The sequence below is a fragment of the Marmota monax genome, unplaced genomic scaffold, assembly GCF_021218885.2.
Source record: "Marmota monax isolate L192 unplaced genomic scaffold, Marmota_monax_Labrador192_F-V1.1 WCK01_AAM20220418_F8-fsc00015, whole genome shotgun sequence".
Taxonomy (NCBI): domain Eukaryota; kingdom Metazoa; phylum Chordata; class Mammalia; order Rodentia; family Sciuridae; genus Marmota; species Marmota monax.
In genome coordinates, this window is record NW_026692194.1 from 23,288,336 (window position 1) to 23,311,754 (window position 23,419).

Below are 23,419 nucleotides of genomic sequence, written 5' to 3' on the forward strand. Positions count from 1 at the left end.
CACACAAAATACTCAACCGCATTAGTTATTAGGGAAACACAATCAAAACCACAAGGATACACTATCACATGCCAACTAGAATGGCCACAGTTTATAAGAACCAATAATCCCATGTCCTAAGGAAGATGTGGAGCAACAGGAACTTTCATATGTTGCTGGTGAGCATACAAAATGGTACAGCCACCGGGCAAAAAAGTGCGGCAGTTTCTTATAAACTTAAAAATTCACATATGAAATAAAATGATCTAACAATCCTTCTTATATGAATTTACATAAGAAAAATGAAAGTACATGAATATAATATGCAAATGTTTATAGCAGCTTTATTCACAATTGCCCCAGACCAAAACAACCCCTATATCCATCCCCTAATGTGTGGATAAATGAACTGTGGAATGCTCATACAAGGCAGTACTACTGTGTTACCTTCATGTTATTATAACAAAATACCTGAGATAACTATCTTATAAAGAGAAAAGGAATATTTCAGATAACAATTTTGGAGGTTCCAGTCCAAGATGGGCAGACCCATTGCTTTGGGTCTCTGAAGGGCCTGCCAGATGGCAATGGCAGGGTGGATATGGTGGAGCAAATTTGCCACCTCAGGGCCAGGAAGCAAAAGAAGAAGAAGAGATCACCATTTCATAAACCCCTTCAAGGCACACACCTCCTCCATGTTCCATCTCCTCCCCTCAGGACCCCCTTGGGGATCAAGCCCTTCACATTTGGACTTTTGGGAACATTTAACATCCCAAACTATCGCAAATACTTAGCAACAGAAAGGAACAAACCGCTCATACACACAACATGGGTGGATCTCAAAAGCACTACGGCAAGCAAAAGAAGCCAAACGCGAAAGATTACATAACACGAGTCCACTGGTATGTCATTATGGAAAAATGCGAAATTATAGGGACAGAAATCAGAGCAGTGATTCTTGGGGGTAGGAAGAGGGAAATGACTGCAATGGGATATGAGAAACGTCTTGGTGTGATGAACATGCTCTACATCTTGATGGTGATGGTGGTTACATGTCTGCATACATCTGTCCAGACGCAGTCAACTGTACACTTGAAAAGGGCAAATTTTATGGTATGTAAATTACCTTTCAATAAATTTGATGTTAAAAAAAAAAACAGTGCTTAGTTTATCACAGATACTAGATGTTACATAAACACTCAATAGAATGGGCATTTTAAAGCATGAAAAAGTCTAGAAGTTGACATCCAAAGGATCACAAGGAATTATCTCCAAGTGGCAAGGTTACTATGATTTTTACTTCTTTTTTATGTTGGCTGAACATAAAATAAACAGGATTTTCTGAAAAATAGAAATTAAGTCATGCCTATAATCTTAGATGCTTGGGAGACTGAGACTAGAGGATTGTAAATTGCAGGCCAGCCTGAGCAATTTAGGGAGACCCTGTCTCGAAATAAAAAATCAAAAGATCTGGGGATGTGGCTCAGTCAGTCATATGTTTGCCTAACATGTGTGAGGCCCTGGGTTCCATCTCTAGAACCACCCCCCACCAAAAAAAAAAAAAAAGTTTTAACATTTATATGGAATTGCAAAGGATCTGGAATATCCAAAACAACTTTTGAAGAATACAGCTAGAAGACAAACACTCATTTCAAAATTTATTATAATGCTACAGTAATCAAGACGGTGTGGTATTGAAATAAAAAGAAGACAAAAAGATCAGTGGAAGAGAATTGAGAGTCCAGAAATAGATCCACTGCAAAATAGACGAGAGATTTTCAGCAGAGACACAAAGACAATACAATATAAAAAGGACAGTCTTTTTCTACAAAAGCACTGGAACAATTATCAATCCATAAACAAAAAAGTAAACTATACTGTGTCCCATATAGAAAGTATAACCCAAAATGGACTCTGGAACTAATTGTAAAATCTAAAACCATAAAATATCCAGAAGAAAAGCTCTGTGACCATGGGATAGGCAAAAACTCCTCAGACACCACCCCAAAAGCTTAGTTTGGAAAAGACCAAATTGATAAATTGGACTTTAGCAAAATTTAAATCTTTTGCTCTTAACAGACACCATTCCAAGAATAAAAAGAAAAGTCCCATGTTGGGAGAGATGATTTTCAAATCATGTATATGATAAAGGAACTGCATGTAGAAAATATAAAGAACTCTTAAAACTGAAGAAGAGCTAGGCACAGAGGCACACACCTGTAATCTGAGCAGTTTGGGAGGCTGAGGCGGGAGGATTGCAAATTCAGAGCCAGCTTTAGCAATTGAGCGTGGCTGTAAGCAACTTAACGAGTCCATGTCTTAAAATAAAAATTTTTAACAGGGGGCAGGGATGTATTGGGGATGAGGCTCAGTGGTTAAGTGCTCCTAGCTTCAATCCCTGGTACAATCACTCAATCAATAAACAAACTAACAAAAATAGATAAAAGATTTTAGGTACCACTAACTATTACTATAGCTAAAATGAAAAGGACTGACCATATTAAAGGTTGACAAGCATATGGAGGAACTGGAACTCTCAAACACAACTGCTGAGATTATACAATGATTCAACACCAACCACTCTAGGAAACATTTTAGCAATTTATTAAAAAGTTGAATGTACACATACCATGTGACTCATTCATTCCAGTCCTAGGTACTTATTCAGAAAAATGAAAACATATGTATATGCAAAGACTAATTCACAAATTCTCATAGCATAGCCTAAGACTTAGGAACAACCGAAATGTCCATCAACATGTGAATAGATAAAATGTTTTTTTTCTATACAATGGAATATTACTCAGCATTAAAAAGGAATTCACTATTGATACATGCTTCAACATGGATGGTATCAAAGCAATTATGCTGAGAAAAAGAAGCCAGACCAAAAGAAGAGTACACATTCTATGATTCCATTTATATATAATTCTAAAAAATGCAACCTAACTTGTAGGGACAGAAAGCAAATCAGTGGTCTTCTGGGGATGGGAGGAATGGGAGAGGGGAAGAAAGAAGTATTACATAGGAGGAAACTTAGGGTAAATTTATATTATTAAGTATGATGATAGTTTCAGAGCTGTATAAATATATCAAAACATATCATTTTAAAAATGTATAGAAAAAAATTGTTCTTGTAATGAAAAACTTTTAAAGTCAGAAATATGAGAATAAAAACATTGCATTTTTATCATAGAAACATATTTTTGCAGTTAGTTACTGTGTGGCCCTATTTTATTATTCATACCCTACTTAGAAATTTTTGTGATGTGCAGATTATGGGTGCATCCTTAAAGCTACTTGAGTTTGGTTCTGTGGTCAGTTCTGTAAAAATTTGCATATCAGGCCCCTGGCCAGGAACAAAATCCTCTATTATAATACTGTTTCTATGGGAAACTCAGAATTGATTTACATTTCATTTACATAGTTCCTTCCCTCTGCCCCAAGATTTTCTCTTTTCAAAGTCATCTTGGATGCTATTGCCAGACCTAAAGAAAAAAAAAAAATCAAATCATATTACTTCTCTGTTAAACCCCTCCAGGGTTCCCAAAGCTCAAGTTGAAATTCCATAACACAGCAACCGAGATCCTTCACAACCCGTCTTGCAGTCCCTCTCCCAGAACTTCTCCTTTTTGTGCCTCTGAACCCCTCCTAGGTGCCTCCTCTGCTTTGAGTGCAGCTCTCTTCACCTGCACATCTGGAAAAGCCTTCCATCCTTCAAGACCCATTGCAAGTACCACCCCCTCCTGGAAGACTTCCAGACTGCTCCCAGACAGAATTAATCACTTTTCACAGCACCTTACACCTGGGTCCCTGAGAGCACTTACCGAGCTGTGGTAATTTAAGGTGCATCTGTATTTGTTTGGTTAAAGGCTCAGCTGCTCTACCAAGAAATCTCAAAATACCAGTGATTTACACAAGTTTATTTCTTTCTCACATTAAAGTCCCAATTGGCTCGCTTGCTCAGTACAGCAAAAATGTTGGAATCCAAGCTCCTTCTATCTTTTCTCTCCACTGCCCTCACGAGTTTGCTTTGGTAGGCATGGTCCAACATGGCGTCCAACATGGCGTCCAACATGTCTACCTTCCAGCCATCAGAACAAGGCAAAGGGGAAGGCAGAGTGTCTCCCACCTTTTTAAGTATGATCCAGAACTTGTACCAACTAGAATCAACCATGCACTTAGTTATAGCTACATATCACTCCCCAGGAGACTGGGAAATCCTTTTATGCTGGCTGGCCACATGCTTCACTAAAAGTCAGAGCTATATTTTTATGGGAAGGAAGAGAAATATCAATCTTGGGATAAGTTAAGGGTCTGTCACAGTTCACCCCTTTAGCCACCCAATATCTGTAATCACAACACAAAAACACAAACACTACCTCAAGTGCCATTCCATCCTGCACCTAACACAGGTCTCCTGCGGCCTGGAGACCAGCACAATAAAGACAAGCTATCTGTCCCCACCCTCCTCCAACACACAGGGATGGAACAGTGTGTGATGGAATGATGGGACAGGAACCACACACCACAATTTAAAAACAATGCTTACTGGGAAAATAAAACAATGGGAACTCCACAGATGGCTCCAGTCCATAGAGATTACCAAATCATTGCTAGTTAGAAGTTATAAAGACTCCTTGTCCTTCTATCTTCCGGAAGTAGCTCCCTTGTCCACTGCCTTCCTTGGCCTTTGGTTTTGCCCTTTGGGTCCTTACTAGGTCATTGCTCTCCATACCCACAGCTGAAGCAGGCACAGAGCAATATGCCTCTCTCTCAGGTTTCCAGATTCTTTGCTTCTAGTCAGTTCCATTGCAAGTAAAAGTTCTTGTCTTCACAGAGGTCTTCTGACCGAAAGCTGTGGCTATATTTTTACTGGCCTCCTTGCTCTGCCCAGGCCCCTCTCTCGGCTTACTGGCTATTATCTTCAGGCCATCTGAGACAATAGGCTTGGGTGGAAAGGGAACACCCTTAATCTGATCTTGGCTACTGGGCTGACTCCCATTGTTTGACAGAATTCTTAGCTGGGAAAGCCTGAGAAAGGCTCAGGGCCATAGTCTCAACTCCCACTGAGGCTGTCTTTGCAGAGCCAATTTAGGTCACTCCTTCCATTTGGGATCCAGAAGCACTTGGCTTTATAGCTCTTCAAGCCTCCAAATCGCAGGACTCTCAGTCCACTTAGATCACAGGCAGCCAGCAAGAGGGGCACACTTGGTTAAACCATATTCCCTTCCCTCTCGGCCTGCAGATGGGCCAACGGGACAGGTCTAACCCGAGTTCATCTCTCTCTTTATTCTTTTTTTTTTTTTTAGGAATTTGCTGAAAGTTGCAAAAAGTAGTAATACTCGCCAATTCCCAAATTCTTCTAGAGTTACATGCCCAGAGAGTAAGTAGTCTTCCTGCCAAAGTATCAGAGGACGGTTTCACTAAATCCTTTGCCAGAGCTTGAGAAGGGTCACCAACTTTCCAGTCTGCAACATCCGTGTCTGCTCCACCTGACGGTGAAGCCAATGCCACGTTATGTGAGGCTCTTTCTTGACCGTTACCCAACTTCTGGTGGTCTCTCAGTATCCGTGGGAAATTGACTCCCGGATCCCCTGGATACTGAAATCTGAGGATGTTCAAGTCCCTTCTGTAAAATGGCAGGGCATTTGCATGTCAACGCCACACATCCTCCAATGCACTTAAAACCCTCTCCAGATTACTCCTAATACCTAACACAATGTAAACGCGGTGTAAATACAGGTTACACCACACTGCTCAGGGAATGATGAGGAGAACAAACGTCCATGCGTGTTCGGTACAGATGCTTTTTATCCTTTGAATATTTTCAATTCCTGTTAGTTGATGCCGTAGATGGAGAATGGGTGGCCTTGGAGGGCTGACTGTATTCTAGATGAATTGTGAAATAGACTTGGGCAGTTGTCACTGGGAGACCAAACATAACCGTGCGGCCAAGATGGAGGTTTGTTTCTCTGTATGAGGGAGCCTGAGCTGGTATGATGACGGTTCTGCTGGGAGTGGTCCTCAGGGCTCTGGACAGCTTTCGTCTTGAGCCTCCACCATCCCTGGATCTTGTCCTCATCCACTTGGCCCAACGTGGTTCACCCCCAAGTTCTCATCCCAGTGAACAGGAAGAGGAAGCAGCAGGGGCGTGTGCAATCTAGAAGTTGTAGACATCACTCCTGTTCACCTCTGCTGTGCGGAACGTGCCCTCCGCCATCCCTACACTGCCACTTGATAGCTGGTGTGATGGGTTAAGAGGCGGGACCTGTAGGCGATTGAGGCATCAGGGCAGAGTACTCAGGAATGGGTACTATGGTTGGATACGGTTTGTCCCCCGAGGTTCGTGTGCTGGAAGCTCCATCCTCTGTGTGGTGGAACCCTTGGGAGGTGGAGCCTAATAGGCAGTAATTAAGTCATGGGGGCTCCACCCTCATGAATGGAATAAGGCTGGCCTCATAGAGTGGGTTGTATCTGGCGAGAGTGGGTTGTTTCAAAGAGTGAGCTTGGCCCCTCTCCTCTCTCTCTTCCACATACACTGCTACCATGCAATGCCATCCACCATGAGGTTTTCACCCGAGCAGAGAAGATACCAGCATTATGCTTTTGAACCTCCAGAACTGTGAGCCAAATAAACCTCTTTTCTTTATAAAATGTCCAGTCTTGGATATTTTTTAATAGCATCACAAAATGGGCTAAGACAATAGAGTTAATAACATCATAATGTAGTCTCTTTTATTTTCCCCCTTCTGTCCTTTGAAGACATGGCCAGAAGCCTCCATATTTTTGTTTTCAAGCAACAGAAATTTATTTCTTAAAAATCTAGAGGCTAGAAAGTCCAAGATCAAGACATTTGCAGATTAAGGGTCTGGTGAGGGCCCTCTTCTTGGTTTGCAGATGGCCGTCATCTCATTGCATCTCATATGGTTGAGAGACAGATTGATCGTCTCTCTCAAGAAGAAGGCTCCATTTTAAAAGTAGAGAGCAGCCCTCACCCAACACTGAACCAGCTGGCACCCTGATCTCATACCTCCTAAGCTGCAGAATTTGTGAGCAAAAAAAAATCCTGTTGTTTATAAATTACCCAGTGTCGGGAATTTGCTACAGCAGCCCAAACAGATGGGACAGCCTGCCTTTGGCTAAAACGTGGTTCTGTGGCTCAACTTAGTTGCAAAGGAGGCTGTGAAATACAATCAAAAACCCGGGGGTTCTATCACAATGAGAAAAGCACGGAGAAAGGGATGCAAGAGGTAATTGGTCATCCCTGCCATGGTCTGTCTTCCTTCGAGAGGACTTATTTGAGGGGTGAAGACTGCATCATACCCTTCATGTTGTCATCCATAGTCCAGCCGAGTGCTCACCTTTGAAGCAGGGTGAGCCACTACATGTATTCAACTTCCATTTTCCTAAACCATGACCAAGCGCATCAGAGGGGTCATCTGCAGTGGGACTTACCTTTGAGAGCTACTTCTTCTCTGAGGCTAAGGTGTGTCCAGCCTTCGGGTCTCATATGCTCCAGCTATGTGGAATCACCTTCCATCCAGGCCTTCATATTTGGGAGGACTTCTTTTTTATTTATTTATTTATTTATTTATTTATTTATTTTAGGTTTCGGCAGGCACAACATCTTTGTTTGTATGTGGTGCTGAGGATCGAACCCGGGCCGCACACATGCCAGGCGAGCGTGCTACCGCTTGAGCCACATCCCCAGCCCTTGGGAGGACTTCTGAGGTGGACATTTTGGTCCTCCTGACTCCATGTGGCTCTCCGACTTCCTGGCTCCTTGTGGCCCCCAGCCCTGTGCCTGCCATCCCCTCTCTAAGCTGACGCCCGTCTCCTGTTTCATCCTCCCCATTGTACTAAGGCCCTTTCCTGTGGCAGAGATTGAACCCAGTTCAGAAGTAATGAGGGGGAAATGACTTCAAATTCAAGGTCACGGTACTTCCTCAGAAGGTGCTGTTCACTCCAGAGGGACCTTCTCAGGGACCATGTCCCTCTTGCACTCTGCTCTGCCTCACACCTGCTCCTCACGCTGCTCTCTCCTCGTGCCGGGTCTCTCTCTCTTCTCATCCATCCCTGGCACCCTTGGCCACTTCCCTGGGTCGTCCCCAGGGTATCAAAGTTCCTTTTACCTTATTGTGCGGAGGCCATCTCTTGCTCCATCGCAGGCTTTCCCATCTCGTGGGCAGGGCCGCCAGGGGCCCCCAGTTCCTAAACCCCAACAGCTCATCACTACGGTTCCCTGAGCAAAAGGCCAGTCAACCTCAGGGAAGAATTTCGCTCTGTACGTAGGAAGTGGAGGCTACAGTCTGTTTGAATTTTAGTGATTTTATTTTGTCCCCTCTATAAGTCCAAGATCTCCTTGGGTCCTAGAAACCACCCTGGAGGAGAGGTGAGGCTTCCAAGAACCAGAGGTGTTAAGCCACCTGTCCAAGGCCACCCAGCAGTCAAAAGGCAGGACTGGGTCACATGTTGGCTCCAAGGTCCTTGCCTTTGAGAGAAGAAACCCACATCATTTAGGTTCATCTCTGTGTGCTGTGTGACATCCTATTTTTTTCTTCCCCTGACTCCTAACCAGGCCTGCCCCATGGCTGCCAATATGCAGGGCGCACTCACCCTGCCAGACTGTGCCCAGGGCAACCTCTATTCCAGAGATGCTCTTTAAACACACCCCTGCTGACCCAGCCTCAGATTCTTGTCTTTGTGTCCAGAATTAAATAGCCGCTTTCTTCCCACAGGCTCCCCAGTGGTCACTGATTAACCCTTCAGACCAGATAACCCACCCCCTCCGTGGGAGGAAACCAAGTTTTGCTCCTGGTTCACAAAACACCAATATTGACTCCTCACGCGTGAAGCCAAAGGGAAAGGGGCGGTGGAGGCTGGGGGTGGGGCGGGCAGGGGGCAGGCCTATCTGAGACAGAGGCCAGCCCCCTGGGTCTCCTTCCCTGTGGAGAATATGGGGGACCATGCTTCAGTATCTGGAGAAGTCAGAGTCCTGCCCCACCTTCACCTCAAAGGCCTTCCCTGAGCCTGACTCTCCAGGTCTCTGCTCTGCAATCCCCGGCTGCTCAGGGCCCGTCCTCCCTGCTCGCCCTCCACCCCAGCCCAGCAGGCAACAGAGTTTTACAGCTCCTGGGTCTGGGCTCAGAACTTTGCTGTGTCCTAACTCTAGGACTTGGACAAGTGACGACATGGGCCTCGGTTTCCTCACGTGTGAAGTGCCATGTTCTTAGCGCCCAGCTCACAGGTCACTCGGGATGACTGTGGCGACCACTTAGGTTGGGAGCTGGCGCTCCTGGGAATAGTCTCACTCTCCCTTCTCTGCTGTGCTCTTGAGATGCCCATCACTTTACGGTCTTCCTCCCTGCTCCTGGCTGAGCTTCCCTGATAGTGACCTGGGGGCAGACAGTGCTATGCTCTATGAGGGTCTCATCCCTCTTCTCTCTGGCCCAGAATGCATCAAGCCCCCAAACTCCCACTCAGCCCATGTTTTCCATCAGAGGGTCCGTGGCCAGGTAGAGCTCGGTGGGGCCACCAGGCTAGGAGTTCAGCTACACACTACTCAGAGAACCCGGCACCTTCCTGCCAAGGTCTGCACCGCATCTCCCATCTCCCTCCTCTTTAGGAAAAAGTGCTTCTCCTGCTCCCCCTGTCCTTCTGGAGGGCCGGTTTGAGTGTATATGCCATTTTCAGCCACTCTGGGCTGGGCATCTTCCACAACTCATTAATGCCAGGCTTGGGGAGTGTAGAAGAGGCATTTGAGCCTCCTTGGGCCTCACCGGGGGCCAGAACCCTCTATTCCCCTGGACCTGACCTCTTCCCCTGCCCCAGGCGAGCCCCACCTGATGCTGCAGGAGGCCAAGGCTCCAGCCCCAGGTGCTCCCCATCAGATGGCCAAGGGGCTCTTTCCCTGGGCACCTGGTCAATGATTAACACTGAGCAAACCCAGGCCTCAGCCAGGCCTCCCAGCAGGGTCAGGACCAGACAAAAGCCCTCCTGTCTAGCTGAGCTGCCATGTCAGTGAGGGTTAGTGACCGTTGGGTCAATTCAGAGTGACAAACACCCCTGGCTGCTGCAGGGAGCTGGAGTAGCCATGACCCAGCAAGGAACTGGGTGGAGGTGGGCCCTGGAGGAGGAGGACAAAGGGGTGGGATTTGGTCACTGGCGTGGCTTTCAGCCCCAGCCTCATGTTTGTATGCACACCTAGGATGGAGGCTGATGGGACAAGGGTCTGCTTTAGGGGCTCCCCAACTCAGGGTGCTCCTACAGCTGTCTCCACAGGGGCAAGGAGGGCGGATGCCGGCCTGTGAGAGAAGTTCCCAGTGCCTGCTTCTTTCCCTATGACTCTTTCTGCCTTCCTTTCAAAACCTCTTGTCTTCTCTGGGCCAGCCCTTAGTGTCCCCCTGCCACCTCCCCCAAACCCTCCCCGTATTTCCTGCTGCCTTTGCTAGCAGTCTTCCCACAATCCTCTGCATCCTCATCTCCTTCTTCCTCTGAGAAGTCCCCCTCGATCCCTCCTTATCCCATCCACCCCCTACACTGATGATCGGATGCCTCAGACCTCATGCACAAAAGGGGCTCCTTGCTGAAAGGGGCTCCTTGTAGCTGGGTGCCACCACACCCCACCCCCACCCTACCCCGCCCCACCACACGCACAGTGAGGTTTATCAGTCACCCTCAACCGCAAAGCAGGCAAGAGGTTATTTTCTTACAGAACTAGCAACTCAAAAGACTTCCACATCAGTCAGAAAATTCCAGACTCACAGCAGGATTCCCAAAGTTACCCTTGCCCACCAGGCCTCCCTCCTTCCTGCTGGCTGGCTGAGAGGTTGGAGAACCCTTCACCATAATCCTCTTCCTGGCCCAGCCCCACCAGTGCCCCTGGTTTTGAAACAGACAAGGACATCTCTGGCTGTCCACCAGAACCAGAGTCATGCTGTCCATCCCTGCTGCCTTCTGGCCCTTCCTCCCTGTGGCAGCCCGATGCTCACAGCCAGGTGCCACAGGTGTCCTTTCCCCAGCAGTGACAGGGCAGCTGCCAGTGCCAGGCTCCCCATCCTGGATGTTCTTGTCCTCCCCCCTCCATGCCTGCTCATGTCCCCATGGCACCATCCCACCTGTCCCTGCCCAGGTGTACTTTGTCTGCAATAAGAGTTCATGTTTGACACAGACTCCCAAGTCCTACAGGCCACTGACCACCTGAAAGTTCAAGTTGAACCAGCTCTTTGCAGAGAGGGCTTCCCATCGTTAGATCAAAGGTGAGAAGTGATATTTATTTAAGCGGAAATAGAACCAGGGTGCAGGGACCTGCAGCACCCTCCTCCCTGCAGCTGAGGTGAGGAGGTGAGTGGCAGCCCAGGGTGGTGCATCTAAACTGGGGGAGGGGGACAGAGAGCTGGGGGAGGGGGATAGGGGGCCGAAGCGTCTATGCTTCCAGATGGCCCTTCTTTAAAAATTCTGTCCCCTTGTCTCCTGAGTGTCCTCATTCTTATCAAACCAGCAACACCAGTGTAGAGTTTAGAGCTGTAGCTGCTCTCCTTAAGAAATCCAGGACCAGGAAAGGACAGGTTGGGACCCGAACCCAGCCAGACCCTCTCTTTCCTTGCCTCTGTGTTCCTCCCCTGCAGGCCCCCCTGTCCCTAAGACTCCACGCTGGAGACCATAGGTCCTTGGAGCTTTCCCTAAATGACAACCCTGCAGCCCTCACCTGCTCCTTCCAAGGGTCTTCCTGCTCTGGGCATCCTCCACTTTCACCTCCCACTGCCCGGCTGCAGCCCCCGCCCCCATGGGGTACACTACCTACCGGGCTCGCCTGGAGAGTGGGCAGAATCAGGACGAGAAAGGAAGAAATGGGGAGGGAAGGAATGCCAGGGGGCCTGGGGGCACCACGAGACTCCCCTGGGCTCCGTGGATTTTCCTTCTGGACTAGAGGTTCAGGAGAACATTCGCACCAGGCTGACAGCTGTTGCCATTTATGTTGTCCTTCCTCCGCTGAGTCCCCCTTGTCGCTGGCAAACATCCCAGGTCACCTCCTGAAAATCCCTGGCCCAGCAAGGGGCCCCTGGGTGCCTCCTATGGGAACAGGAGGGGGCAAGCAATTGGAAACTGGGGGCTGCTTAGAGGACACCCCCCAGGGACTTCACACATTCCCTACTGTCCTGGAATTCCATGTACCACTGATGCTGCCTACAGGTGACCCCGCTCACCAGGCCCTCTCCCTGGACCCCAGCTGAGGGCAGGATTGGAAGGGTGAACAGCAAAGGGGTGGGGACCCTGGGAGGCCAGAGGAGGTGAGCAGGAGTGAGTGCAGCAGCAGGCCAGAGTGAGGGTCCAGGGGACAGGGCCCAGTGGGGAGGCTGGGGTCTTCACTTCCACACCAAAGAAGTTTCCTGGCCAGACTGACTCAGGCACCAAAATCCAATCCCAGCAGGCTGGCGCCACCTGCTGTGGGGAGGGAGAAGCACCGCTTTCTTCTTGCAGGAAGGGAGATTTGGGGTGAGAGTAACTCCCACCACAGGGACCACAGCCTGTTTGGGGCTACAGGACATGGACTTCAGTGTAGGTCATTCTGCATCAGCCCGGCTGTCCCTCACACCGCCAGAGTGCTGGAGAGGCAGGCTCCTTCCCCTTGTCTACCCAGGCCCACACTGAGGGGATCTGGAACCCTGGACAGGCCTCTCTTCCATGACTGAACCTGACCTTGCTCTCTGCCCGCAGACCAATCCCTCTCCTTGAGCTGCCCTGTGTCCAGAGCCTCCTGCCTCTCCTCCTGCCTGGCCTCCCGTCCTACTGGCTCTGCCCTGGGCTGCCCTATTCCCAGTCCTCTGGGTGCTCCAGAGAAAGCGGAATTTGCACTAGACTGAGCAGCCACAGGGGAGCAGGGGAGAAGCTGGGGCCAGGCTACGGGGGCAGTCTGGGCTCTGGCTGCTGGGTCAGGAGCTCTTTCAAAGTAGAGGGGTGGGAGGTTTAGGACTTGGGATTGCTCATTCTTCCACTGACCCCTCACGTCTCCCTTACTGTCCCTGTCTGCTTCGCTACTACCTCTATCTTTTCTGGTGCACATCCCTGGCCTCTCCAGGCCATCCTCCCTACTCTCCCGTGATCTCTCAAAGCTGATTCCTTCCACCTCACTTAAATTCCAGCATAATCTCACTGTTTTCTTCTGGGGGAAATCCAAACCACCCCACCCAGCCAGCCAGCAGAGCCACACCCCTAGCACCCTCCCAAGTGTGTGCCTGCCCAGCCATCCGCCACCGCGGTGCCAGAAACGCCATCCCTGACTTCACTTGCTTCTCCACCCTTTGGAGAGGCAGCTCCAACCTCCCCTGGGGACCCTCATCAGTCCCCCCCAACAGGGTGTGCGCCCATGATTGTGGAGCCCCGCGCTTCTCTCTCTGCCCTTGGAACATGTCACAGATGGCACCTCCACACTGGGGTCTTCCCCACTAAACTATGAGCTCACCGAGGACAAGGGTCTCACAGTGGTCCCTGCAATGGGCAGTCATGTAGGGATGAATTAATGAATCTGTGGCCAGAGATGACAGCCCAGAAAAATGACATGCTGAACAGAGGACCAAGAGGGCCCAGCCTGGATGTCCTGTGCACCTCCTCCCTCTCTGAGCTCTGTCCCTCACTTCCGTGTTGCACTTCTGAGTCCCTCAGGAGCCCTGCCTTGCCTTCCCTCTGAGAGTTCCCCAGAAGCCCCTCCATTCTCAGAGTGCCCCCCCACCCATTACGCGTACCCCTGATGCCCAGAGGCCAGAAAGGAACCCCCAAAGTCTTCCCCATCTTACCAGTGGAGAGGTACCAGGCCTCCTCCTGCAGGGAAGGGTCCCTCAGAGCAGGACGAGGCGGCAGGGGCTCTTCCACCCACTCTCAGAAAGGCTACCTGACCATCTGATTGGATGGCTCGCTCAGAAAGTCCCTGTCCCTTTTCTTAGGCCTCAGAGGGCTTGCTGGTTTTGTGGTAGGGACCTACCCTTCAACACCATAACTTCTTTGAAAGCAGTCCGTGCAGGGGGACATGTGGCCTCCAGGGCTAGGTTGTAATGAAAGACACCTCAGCTTCTGCCTTACCCTTCCAGATGGCTTATTCTGGAGGAAGCCGGACATGGAGCTCTGATGCACACACAGCCCTATGGAGAGTTCTGTGTGCTGAGGAATAGACACCTCCTGCCCATAGCCAGGGCCAACATGGCAGGTGTGTGTTGGAATCTGAGCCCCCAGCACCAGTCGAACCTTCAGATGCCTGCAGCCCCGATCCCCCATCGACTAGCCCCGTATTCTAGCAGAACCTCCCTGTTAAGCTGTTCGCAAAATTCTGACCCAGCGGAGGAGTGCGAAGTCATGTGTTTATGGTTATTTTCACCAGTTGAGGTTCAGAGTACTTTATTCTGCTAAAGTAGATAATTAATGCAGAATTTGGTGATTTAACTATTGTCGACTGCTGACCATAAAGCAAAGCCCACAGTGGCTCTCCAAAAAAATGTCCGATACCTGGGATCCCAAATACAAAGCTTTCCAGATGAAGTCACACAGACGTGCATGTTGCGGGGTTGAAAATACGACTCAGACGGTTAAAGCCATCATCTTCAAAAATGCTGTCTTGTACTTACCTTGATCTGATGACATCATTCCTGCTGTTCACAGGCAATGAACAACTGAATGAATGAATGAATGAATAGGAAACAAACAAACCTTTAACCAGCCCATTATGGGTGACTATTTTTGCATGTTTAACTCAGTCACTTTTCAGTAACATGCTGTTTCCCTAGGTTTTCTCCCCATTCCCCGTGTTCTTAGCCGGGTACAAAAAAACATTTATGAACTGGGTGTGAAGAAGGGCTCACAGTTGGTGTGGAGTCTTCTTTGTTCTTCCACACACAGGACAGGACAGGGCTGCACCAGCCCAGTCCCTCAGGCTGTGGTGGTGGTGGCCGTGGTGATGAGGTACTGTTGAAGTCTGTGGTCCCCAGGCATGACTAGGGTGCAGATTCTGCCTCTGTGGCCTCAACACCTAACCCCCACCCCCACCCCGGGGACCTAGGACTAACTGTTCTTGTTCTCCCGACTACACCGGAAGAGGCACATTCTGTGAAGCCCACTTCCCAGACCCCATCCTCCGCCATTTCTAAGCCACCTCCTGCGTGGCTGTGCACTGCCAGGCACAGTCCTGAGCCCCTGCTCTGCAGAGGGGGTTCGCTAAACGGTCTCACAGCCACCATCTGAGAGTCCAGCCCCACTTCCCCCTGGCAGTGAGATTTTGCTCACAGAGGGATGGAACCGACCTTTGCTTCTCACCTTTGTCCTCCTCCTGCTGTTCTAGCAGCTTCTCACAGGGCATCCCTAAGGTGTCTGGGTTTGAGTCCGTCCTCCATTTACTTTCCTGGGTAGGAAGCCTCACCTTATGGGGAAGTGAAAAGACACCACTTCACTCTCTCCTGAATACCTTTGCTCATTTCCAAGGCAGCTCACATTTGCATGCAGAAACAAAGTCCCCTGGGGAGGCAAGGCCACTCCTCGATCTGCTCGATCCTGGAGCAGGCCTTGGGGCCTGTCTAGACTTCTCAGCATTATCCCAGAAGATCCCCTCCTGGCCCTTGCTCTTCTTTCTCCAGATATTTTTCCGGACCCTCTGTCTCCTCGCTCTTGGAAGCATGGTAGAGGAAGAAGTTCTATCTCTGGTCAGACCTTCCTGCAGACACAAACCTGGGGATGCCCCCGAGCTAGCAGACTTCCAAGGCTGGATCTGCCTCTGTCCCTGAGGGCGCTCGGAGGCATATCCAGCCAGTCCCCTCTGCTGGGCTGAGTCAGCTGCTCCAGGACTTCTCCAAAGTCGCCTCCAATTCAGCTCATCCCAACAGGCTCACCCTCTTCCTGGGCCTGCTCCTCTTCTTACCAACCCCATGGTATTGCACCTTAGCACTACTCAGCCCTCCCTTTTTGGCCACTACACTGGGCCAGGTTCTCATCTGCTCCTTCCCACCTGGTTCTTCTCGTTCTGCCAGCTGCTAACCCCTTCTTGGTGAGTCTGATCTTGACAGTGGGCCTCATGGGTTCGAGACTCCTTCACAAACTCCCGGTGTTCACTGGGTTCTCTTTGGCAGAGAGGAGAGCTCCTTCCTTCTCTGGACCAGCTAGCTGCCTCATGGCACAAGAGGGGTGCTCCAGCTCCAGCAGCAGTGAGCTTCTCCTGCAGGGCCTGGCTCCCTTTCACTTCAGCCAGCCAGCAGCACACGGCGCTGGAGGCTCTGGCTCTCAGGAGTGACTTTTCAACTTCTCATCTTTCATGATCCTGCTTGAGTCAATGGCCCCTGATTCCGGAGAAGTCCTGAGTCAGCATTAATCATCCTCTTCTCCCCGTTACCATGCTACCATGCAAACTCTTTTTGAGTTTTTCCACTGGGCACCTCTCCCGTCCTCCACTGTGATGCCTCTGCCGGCTGCAGGACAATGGCCTCTTGCTTGCACAGGCATAGTTGTCCCCTGACTGCCCCCTCCCAGTCTACTATAGACACAATAGCCCAAGTGGTCACTCAAAAATGTCAATCAGTACATGTCTCTCTACTCAAAACTCTCTGGCACCTCACACTTAGAGTAAAAGCCAATCCCCACAGCGTCCTGTGAGACCCTCTTTGAATCCAAGGGCTCTCTACCACTAAGTGACACCACAAGACCTTTTTAATTTTTATTATGAGACAAAGTCTCGCTAAGTCGCCGAGGCTGGTCTCCAACTTGTGGCCCTCCTGCTTCAGCCTCTGGATGGCTGGGAATGCAAGCCTGCACCACGGCACCCAGCTCTTTCGCTCAGGTATTAATTTTGATTCTTCTACAGCTCTGACGATCAAACCCAGAGCCTCACACATGCTAAGCCCGCACTCCACTGCTGAGCTCCACCCAGCCTCTATTTTTATTGTTTAGAGTCTGGTCTCCCCTGCAAAAAATGCCAGCTTCGGAACCTTTGCCTGTTTTGTTCACCGATGGATCCCATAGCCTAGAACATGCTAGCACTTTGGTACACACTCTGTAACCAATCAGTCAATTCGTCCTGGGCTCTTTACTGGTTTTCACGCAGCCTTCTTTAGCCGGCAGCAAGGTCCTGGAGACTGAATTCATGCCTAGTCACCTCTGGATCCTAAGGCTTTAGTTCACTGCCCTGGCCACAGTGGGTGTGCTAGAACCAACTGTCACATGTCCCTTCATGTAACCTGAGCCCCCCGATGCAGCATGAGTCTGCACCCCAGCTCCAGAGCCACATCTGTTTCTGAAAGGAGAAGGGGGCTGGGCGTGGTGGCCCACTCCTGTAATCCCAGTGGCTTGGGAGGCTGAGGCAGGTGGATCTCAAGTTCAAAGCCAGCCTCCGCAAAAGCAAGGTGCTAAGCAACTCAGTGAGACCCTGTCTCTAAATAAAATGCAAAATAGGGCTGGGGGTGTGGCTCAGTGGTCGAGTGCCCCTGAGATCAATTCCTGGTACCGCCCCCCACCACCACCAAAAAAAAAAAACGAAAGAAAGGAGATGGGGGAGGGAGGAGAAGAAGAGGGAGGAGTAAGGAAAGCAGCCTGGCTCCATTGGCTGAGAAAGAGGCCCAGATGGATCCCATAGCCTAGAACATGCTAGTGCAAGGTCCACACTCTGTAACGAATCAGATCAGATCAGATAGGTATACTAATGACACCGTCGCCAAATCATTCCCAGGCTCCCCCTCGCCTGTGCCAAGACCTCACTTTCTCCAGAATCCTGCCTTGCCCTGTCCCCTCTTTGGTCCAGTCCCGGGCGGATGCTGATTTGGAAGGAGTCAGATTTATTCCCACCCAGGTGAGGCTACCTAATTTGCCCAAGACAACATTTGACTGGAGAAGGCGAGACTTGTCCAGGGCCCTCCCCTTACGCCAGAGCTTCAAAGCAACACTGGGATACCTCAGGTGCTGGTGAGGCTGCCAATGGCGCTGGGGAGCCTGGCATAGGCCCCAAGCCAGCCCTGGCTGGAGGCTGCTGGTGGCTCTGCAGGGGTGGCCTTGCCCTTCCTGGGTGCCCTCCTAAGGACAGATATGGTGACAGGGGCCCGACTCAGAGCTGAGGAGCAGAAACAATTCCACTCTGAGCAGGGTGAGGCCTTGTTGTCCCACCACTTCCTGTGTCACCGGCTTCTTCCAGGCTCTCTGGGGGGCTACCAGGAAGTGAGGGGGTTGGCAGGGCTTGGCTTCCCAGGCCCAGGCTGGACCCCGATATGGGCTTTGGGCGTTTTAGGCCGTTTCTGTAACCACAGTCACATGTCCCTTCATGTAACCCGAGCCCCCCGATGCAGCATGAGTCTGCACCCCAGCTCCAGAGCCACATCTGTTTCTCATTTCCGCCCCAGGAAAACGGCCCAATTTCCATGAGCTGCTGGCCCAAGCCAAGCCTCAAGCCTCAGCCTCTCTGTGGCCAGCTCCACCCAGCGAGCTCCAGGACTGAGGTGGGGGCTGAGAGCACTAGAGGCCACAGTGTGTGTGGAGTAGAGCTGGGCGGGGGAGGAAGCCTAGGTTCTCTGTCGACTCCTTGCTGGGTGTACTTGGGGGGATCCGTTACCCTCTCTGAGCCTTAGCTTTCTCAAGAGTGAAACGTGTTACGCTACTCACAGAAGCAGTATCGGGATTCGGGAACCAAGGCAGCTCCTTGGAGATCACAACAAATAGGACAAAGAAGGGTACAGTGGATGGAGTGGCCCATGTCAGGAACATAGTGGGGCAGAGCCACTGTCCTGCCTGGGCAGTGGCTCAGGTTCCTCCCTTGGTAGTTTGGTAGAATTTGGACCCATGTCCTTGTGCTGGGCAAGTCTAACTCCAGTCCAAGTCCTTGTCTACCAGCATTTATTAAGCACCTAGTGTGCCCTGGGCACACTGGCCCTGGGCAGTGGTCAGGAGACCAAAATGACCCCCAGTTGAGGAGGTCATTAAACAAATAAACACAACTCAGCCCAGCAGATTGGAGGGTAGCGTGAACAGGATGAAGCAGAAGCTGTCTCTGTTCTTTGTCTGGAGACCTTTAATTTCCAAGATGGTCTTACTTGATATTTTTTCTAACCATCCAAAGCAGCCCCCATCTTCCTCCCAATGAACTTATTACACTCCCTCCCGGCTCTCCCATCCTCTGCCTAACACTCAAACCAGCTCTTCCTGGTAGGAGCTCATCATGGACCCCCCCCCCCCCCAAGGAGGAGGCCCAAACCTTGAATGCCACCCTGAGGTCCCTGGTGCCACCTCTGCACACTGCTCCAGCCATGCCCCATCATGCCTCCTGCTCCTGGCAATAGGGCAGGACCCAGAGATGTAAGCACTCCGGGAGCCAGTGGGCAGTGAGAGGAGGACGCCCAGAGGGATAGCTGCCCCTCAGCTGTGCCCCGCCCTGCCCCGCGACACACCGAACAGCAGGACCAGAATACCCTGTGCAGCTAGCTCCCCAGGCTGAGGAGCCCAGGACATTGTGGGTCCTCACCCTGCCAATGTGTCCCTGATAGCACTAAATCCAAACCCTGCGGGAGGCACTACCTCCATCCCTAGTCTATAGATGAGGAACGGAGGCTCAGAGAGGCAGTCTTTTTTTGGGGGGGGCACCAGGAATTGAACTCAGAGACACTCGACCACTGAGCCACATCCCCAGCCCTATTTTGTATTTTATTTAGAGACAGGGTCTCAATGAATTGCCTAGCGCCCCGCTGTTGCTGAGGCTGGCTTTGAACTCATGAACCTCCCATCTCAGCCTTCCTAACCACTGGGATTACAGGTGTGTGCCACTGTGCCATGTCTTTTGCTTAAGGAAAAGAAGCCTGTACATGTGAATGCTCATCTTTCTGACCCATGATCAGGGTCTTTGCACCCCTGCAGCACTACTCTCAAGTACTTTGGTTAAAATTCCAGCTCTGTCACTTACTAGAAATGCCACCTTGAGAAACTGCACAATCCCTGTGCCCCAGTTTTTGAACTATGTTCCTCTAATAATATCAGGGGATAATTTACATACCAATAAGCACACAGATTTTGGTACTAGGGTTTGAACCCAGGGGCATTTAATCACTAAGCCACGTCCCCAGCCCTTTTTCATATTTTATTTAGAGACAGGGTCTCACGTTGCTTAGGGCCTTGCTAAATTGCTGAGGTTAGATTTGAACTCAAGATCCTTCTGCCTCCGCCTCCTGAGCTGCTGGGATTACAGGCGTGTGCCACTGCGCCTGGCTAAGCACACAGACTTTAAGTTCACAGCTTGATGGACTTTGACCAATTTACCCTCACAGAACCACCACACCATCAAGACATGGAGTGCTTGTCTCACTCCAGAAAGCCCCTCATCTGAGCTTGATTTTCCCATCTATAAAAGGGCAAACAAGAATATCAACCTCGGCGTGATAGGAAGATGGAATGAGATCATCCAGGTCAGGTCAGCGCGAAGACCTAACATCAAGTAAATGCCGGGTAAGAGTACACAGCTGTCACTGTCTCCTACTGCACCTTGTCCTGTCCCTCTCCTTGACTGGGGTGGTGCACATGCTGAAACCTCCCTGCTTCCCAACCTGTCCAAGAGAGGATGTGGGAAGACCTCCTGGAGGAGGCCCGGGATCGTCTCGGCCACCCTTCAGCAGGGTGGAGATGGAGGAGAGCCAGCTTTTGCCCTAAGCCTGGTCCAGATGATGGGTCCTCTGTTTTGTTCATTTGGGTTTTTGTTTTTGTTTTTGTTTTTTGAGGACTTCAAAGATTGAAGATGTTTGACCCATGGGTTGGTGGCCGGCGCAGTCACATCATGCCCCACAGTTATAAGGGTCCCACACTTGAATTAGTATTCTGATATCACTCTTTTGAAATTCTTAATAATTTTTAACAAAGAGATGCTGCATTTTTATTGGGCACTAAGTCCCACAAATTTCATAGCCAGAGTTGATGGTGAGGAGGACAGTGTGAACTGACTGGTCTCCTCCCTAGAAAAGCTTGTGTCCTTCCCTTCCCCTCCCTCCCTCCCCCACACACCTCCATGGTCTGCTCTCTGGCCCTGCCCACAGCAGAGCTTTGGGAAGACCTGGGTCATGCAGGACCCTTAGCTTACAGGAAGCACTAAAAGAACCTGGGTGCCTTCTTGTCCTGGAAACCCACTTGGGGACAGTTCCTGCTCACAGGGCCTGCTGGCCAGGATACCCAAATTCCCATCCTCTGACAGTCTTCTTCAGCCGCCTCCACCCGACTGCAGCTCAAGTGCAAAACCACAGCTGGGTGCCCGCCAAGGGGGCTTGGGTTTCATCACATTCAACTTCCCACACCTCGGCCAGAGGCCAGGGTCCAATGGAGCTGCTGGCCAGAGGCCTGGGCTAGAAGGCAGAAGAGGGGGTGGGCTCTAGTCCTAACCTAGCTTCCTGTGCTCCCCAAAGTGCCCTTTCTCTGGTCTCAGTTTCCCTTCTATTTAATGGAACACGATTCCATAGAGCTGGACAGATGCTAAGGGAACAGAGAAAGTGCCTCAGAGGCCAAGGCATGGAAAGAGACTCCAAAGCTTCACTGTCCAACATGGTACCCATGAGTCATGTGTACCCATTTCAATTTAAATGCATTTAAATGAAAGAAAACAAAAGATTATTTTGGTTCCTTGGTTGCTCTAGCTACTATAATTTTCTAGCTAGGCTCATGGCTACCATATTGGATAGCATAGACATAGAACATTTCCATTCACTGCAAAGTTCTGTTGATACATATACTTGGTTGGGAAAGCAAAAGTGCTGAGGACTTTGATGGCTTTACTGTCCTGAGTAAGGAGGTAGAGGAGAGGGTTGTGGATGAGAAATATTTGAGAAGCGCTCCCAGTCTTTTTCTAACTGCAATCCCGAGGAGATAGACCTACGATGCAGAGAAGGCAGGAGCCTAACTTCCACTGGAGGTGTGGACACCTGTTTCCTGGAGTGGAAAACAGACTTTCTGGGTCCCCAGGTGAGTGACCAGAGGTACCAAGAAAGACTCTAAGAGGAAGCAATTGCCCTTCCCAGCAAGGGACTCCCCAAGGGAACCTAGGGGGAAATGTTATCCCTCCCTCTTGCCTCACCTATACATAGTCAAACATCATCTCCCTATAGGCATGGGGAGCCCTTTCAGGCTCTAGAACATTGGTTCTCAAACTTTAGCTCACATCAGAATCACCTGCCAAAGCATAGCTAAGTAAAAATCTTCAAATGTTCCTACTTTTATGTAGTTTATGAGTCAAGTCAGAACATGGATAGTTCTGGGTTTTCTTCTGAGGGTTTGTTACTTGGGGGGACTGTCTGGGTCAAGTCATCGAAAGATAATGGGTTGGTTTAATCTAGACACATTATAAAGGGACAGCAGAGAAGAAGGTACCGTGGGTCTCAGGAAAGAGAGAGGACAGAGGGTGGGGATGGAGGGAAGAGGGGAGGGAAGGAGGTTGTGGAGAGAGATGTCTTGTGTTTCCTACTGAAGTCCTTCTCTCTATGCATTATCTCATCTGATCCTCACAGCAACCTTACAAGCTGGTAAGGTGTGGCTGGGAGAGGCCCCCGAACGTCCCAGCAGACACACAAGCCACTAGGGCATTGGCTGGACTCTGTTTCCTTTTTCTCCTCTCCCTCCAGCTCTGAATATTTTCAGATGAAATAAGCCTGAGAAAGCAGGGAAGGTTCAGATCTGTGAATACATTTTTGTGTGCTCTGGGCTCATTCGCCTTTGACAGGAAGCGTGGCTGAGCGCAGGCGTCTGAGGCCTGGCTTTCAATGGTGCTTTTTAGGCGTGACTTTATATGGAATGTAAAGAGTCACAGTTATAAACATCAGCAGGCCTCGGTGGCCCACTCGGTCCCTCAGCCCCACACCCCACAGCAAGGACATGTGGGACTTTCAGGCTGCCCTCTTTCCCCACCACCCTCCAGCCAGCACCACCCTCAGTACATCTGGGAAGGGTGGGGAATAACGGATGGGTCTTGGGTTGGGAAACCAATGAAATCTAAATTTTTTTTTAATTTTAATTTTAATTTTTTTCAGGAGAAAGGCTGTTCACAGCAACGGGAAAACCATAATCATATGGCTGGCTGTGAAGATTCTAGAATGAGCCTGTTTTTCACTGGTGAGAGACAAAAGACCCCCCACCCCCCTGGAAAATTTGTGAGCATCCTTCATGCCCCCTAAGTGCCTTGTGAGACAAGCATGGGCCCATTTTACAGATGGCCAAGAGTCAAAGTGGCCACACGGCTCATCACTGGAGAAGTGCCTGTGTGCTTCTCCTGAGAGCCAGCCTCTGCCACCACGCCTCCCTCGGGCTGCCCTGGCAGCCCCCATGCCTCCCCTCAGGCACCTCCTGTCTCCTCACCGAGGCCCAGGAGCACGGTTGATTTAGAATTTCCTGCCCTCTGACAATCTCTGTGCGCACAACAGGCCTTATTTAAACCACTTTGGAGGGCATCTCCCCAGCCCCT